Raw genomic sequence first — 4,505 nt, 5'->3', positions numbered from 1 at the left:
TAGAGATACATGGTATATTCCCTTACATTGTGCACCCAAGAAATAGTATTTATTATTTAATATTTTTACATTTTTATCTTTAAAAATAAATTTTAAAAAGTTAATAGAAGTACTGTGATAGATAGAGAGCAGACCTTGCTAGCTTAGATAGGACCTTGGAATAGATAGAAAGCAGACCTTGAAGCCAGGAAGACCTGGGTTCCAGTCCTACTTTGATATTTATCGGCTGTGTGACCTTGGGCAAATTACTTAGTTCTCTAAGACTACTAATTGCAGAGAAGGTACTGATCTGTATTGGTAGAGTTTTCCCATAGGGAAGAGTTTCTGATATTAATGGAATCATAAGTCCGGCTAAGTGGTATAAATGGCTAGAGTGCTAGGTCTATATTGGGAAATCAGGAAGACTCATCTTCTTGAGTTCAAATCTGGCCACAGATACTTACTAGCTGTGTGACCCTGGAGAATTCACTCAACCCCTATTTGCCTCAATTTCTGCATCTGCAAAATGAGCTGGAGGAGGAAACAGCAAACCAGTCCAGTAGTTTTGACAAGAAAACCCCAAATGGGGTCATGAAGAGTTGGACATGATTGAAAAACAACTCAACAACAACTATAACAACAAGATCCAGTCCCTATCCTTGACACTATATATTTTTGTTTTTTGGTGAGGTAATTAGGGTTAAGTGACTTGCCCAGGATCACACAACTGGTAATGTCAAGTGTCTGGTCTGAGACCAGATTTGAACTCAGGTCCTCCTGACTCCAGGGCCTGTGCTCTATCCACTGTGCTACCTAGCTGACCCTGACACTATTTTTTAATTGAATGGTAAAAGTGATCATGTCCATCAAACAAACTTAAAAAAAAACCAAACAACATGAAAACTTAAACATTATACATTTGTATAGTAAACAGCTCATGCTTTGAAATTTAGTTAAATTAAAAGGCAAAGCCATTTTTTTTTTTTGGAGACATTAGGGTGGGGTTTGGACCTATGGATCTCTATCCCATTTTCCCCCTTTTCTATTTCCTGGGAAGCAAGTAAATCTATAGTTGAGAGGTTTTATGATCTCCCTTCTCTCCCAATGACTAAAGGTCAAAGGCTTTGTTGCACCACCTGATTTGGGCCTTCTCTTTCTTATTGTTGGTTCCATTCCGCAACTTTCTTCTCCCTTTCTGAATTGACTTCTTGCTGCCATTCTTTGCCTTTTCTCCTACCTCTCTTCCCTCTCTCTCATTTCTCATCCCCTCAGGGCCAGGCTCTCCTTCCATTGCATAGTGATGGTTAGCTAATCTGACAAACTCATGATAATGTGCTAATGGGAGATTGCTATAGGAGTTCCTCAGGGATCTGACCAGCAGGATGATGGATCTGTCAGTTTTTAGATACCTTTTCAATCCTTCCAACTAAAAATAAAGGAGTTATGCACCAAATATAGAGTGAATACAGTGAAATCCACAAGAGAAGATAGAACTTGCTTACAAAGTAAAGACCTTGTGAATTTACAATGGAGAACTTTCAACCTAGAGGTCTGAGTCATTGCTCAATGTGGTTCCAGCTGCCAGCACAAGCAAATTTGGTGCTGTGCCCAGGTGCTAGCCAGAGTGTAGGAACCTAATGGACCTTACTGGCTACGGTGACTCTGCCAGAACAGCTTTTCTACCCCAGAAAGAAGCGGCATACACTGATTTTGCTCAGCCACATTAAAGAAAGGAGGAGTGGAGAAAAGAATCAGGTTGGCTAAAACCATGATGTCTTGAAACAGGGGTCCAAATTCTAACATAGGGATATATCCTCAGCAGCTGCAGTGACTTCATCCACCCCAAATCACTAGAAGTAGCAGATGTTGATTCTGCTCCACCAAATGAAGAAAAGGAAGAAAGCAGATGAGCCCCTCAGGGCCCTCCTTCAGTTGCTAGGTCTCTAGAGATAATAAATGATTATTATTTATTGTTTCTCTTATATTGTATTACTTGGATACTTTGATGGATCTCCAAGTTCATTGGTGTGGGTTCTCCCTCCCTAAATGCAACCCCTCATGACATTTCATTCTATATCCATGTTTTCCCCAAAATCCTCTATAGCAGAACTACTCAACTACCCATAGCTCTTCCTTTTAACATCTCAGAGGTTCAAATATAACACCCAGAGCGTCCGTCTCTTGCCTGTTACACATTCTATCTAACCTACTAACCTCTTTTTCTGTTATAAATGTCTTCAATAATATCTGTTGTGCCATTTCTCAAACACTTATAACTTCAATGTGTCTTCCAACTGCCCTTTGCATTACTTCTAATTTTGATTCTTCTGAGACCATGATGTTGCATGATTCACAATCATAATATGCTGTGGTGTGTGTGGGGGGGGTGGAAAGATTGTATTAAAAAGATTGGTTTTGTATCAAAGAGCAGTTTGGGATCACTGAAAGCTCAGCACAGTCTCTCAAATGCAATCTAGCAAAATATCCTATGATTCATTTTGAGGCTCAGTCCATCCTCAAGGCCTTTCTGAGATTACATATGTATATGTATATGTATATGTATATGTATATGTATGTGTATGTGTATGTGTATATGCATATGCATATGCATATGCATATCTATATATGTATATACACACATATACATACCCACATGTATGTATAATACACACATACATATATGTACATATATAATATACACACGTACACTGATATTATATATTTATATTTGATGTATATGTATATGTATATACATTTATATACCTACACACATATAAATATACACACATTTGCTATTGATTTAATTTAATGGCCTACTGCTCCAGCTGCCACAGCATAATCTGGATAGTTTTAGTCTTGTTCAGTGTGGGTACTTTATTTCTCTCATATTTCTGTGTATATCACTGGGGAGGCTCTGTAATGTCTCAGGGCTTACTAATTAGTACAGGGTCATCAACAAATAGGAACATTTGGGGGATCTTGACATCAATGGAGAATATTTTCTTTGGATTCTGCAGAAACGTCTTGTATGGAGGACTGGCCAGTATCTCAGGTGAACAAACTGTCTCCTTGTTTAATAGTCAGCATATCACAGAACTAAGGTATCTCCATCGTCACATCTGCCATAAAGTACTGCACCGTACTGATCTATGTGAGAGGGATGATTTCCCCAAGAGAACCTTCAAGGCTGCATTTTGTCCTAGGAAGTAAAATTATTTACAAAACACATCTATCAATTACCAATAGACCAGTGAAATCTTAGCTTCTCTATTCCTTTCAACGAGTTGTCAGGCCTTAAATACGTGGTGTCCTATAGAGAATCTTCTTTGAAAGGCTACCTTACTCCCATCTCGTATTTTCATCAAGGATCCCTATATGCATATGTGGCACATAGGGTTCCCCGCCCCCACAGACCAGAGATTTCAGGTCTTAATGTACAGACGGGGGTCTCCTATCCCACTGCTCTGGGGCCAGCGTCTTCTGCTCCAACGCCTGGATGTGGGGCAGCATTTCTCTACCAGGCACGAGCTCAGCAGCCGGCGTCTCTGCAGCAGCGGCTTCCCCTGGAACATGGAGACCACGAGGACTCTGAACCGGGGGCGCAGCTGGAGGGTGGTGGCCTCCCCCTCCACGTGCTCCGCTGCCGATTCCCGCAGTAGCTGCTCCCACCAGGCCTCAGCACTTGGCTCCATCGCGGCTGCCGAAGACCCGGCCTGCCCCAGGACCCTGAGCCGGTGCCTCTTCCACCCAGCTGCATGGACCATTCTTATAAATAGAGCGGAGAAGGTAGGCCTGTGAGTCAGCCATTGCTGGTATTATTTTGGTTGCATTTTTTGTTTTGGTAAAAAAAAAAAAATCCTGATTTAGTTTCCCCAAAAATGGTTTAACTTGTGAATTAAATAAAATAAAAATATGTCAATTCAGAGGAGGTTGGTCTTTAAAAAAAAAAACCAAACTTGGAAATGACTATATATGTATATATACACATACAGATCCACATTATATATATAAAGATATCTATATATCTATATATCTATACATACGGTATATGCAAATATAGTTTATATACACATAGAAAACACATTATTTACATATAATATGTATATGTGCGTATGTATGCATTTTATACATAATACATGTATTGCATATGTGTGTGTGTATATCTATATCTATATATAGATATAGATAGATAGATAGATAGATGAGACAGCACTTTGCAGTTAATAGAACCAGCCCTAAAACAGGGAAGACCTGAGTTCAATTCCTGCTGTGTACACACACTGACTGAGAGAGCTTGGACAAGTCACTTAATCTCTCATGGAAACTCTCTAAGACCATATGCCAGGTAGAAGGTGCTGACCTGCATTGATGAAGAAGTTTGCTCACCTGAGAGTTCCCTATGCCAGTGTAAGCACAGATCTATTTATTCCCCATTTCTATAACCAAGAAAGCACAGCCCTTTTAGCAATGGCTCTCTCTGGGTACCAACCCTTTTGTTGTTTGCTTGCTTGCTTGCTGCTCTCCCT

General features: G+C 40.0%; 1 pseudogene; it reads right to left on the bottom strand.

Annotated features, from left to right (window-relative positions):
• Positions 1 to 3,408: 3,408 nt before the first annotated feature.
• Positions 3,409 to 3,671, bottom strand: LOC114025891 (annotated as a pseudogene).
• Between the last annotated feature and the right edge of the window lie 834 nt (positions 3,672 to 4,505).

Source organism: Vombatus ursinus, unplaced genomic scaffold (assembly GCF_900497805.2).
Source record: "Vombatus ursinus unplaced genomic scaffold, bare-nosed wombat genome assembly UNPS02014832.1, whole genome shotgun sequence".
Lineage (NCBI taxonomy): Eukaryota > Metazoa > Chordata > Mammalia > Diprotodontia > Vombatidae > Vombatus > Vombatus ursinus.
Note: the sequence above shows the minus strand (reverse complement) of the source record. Positions and strands in the feature narration are given on the sequence as shown.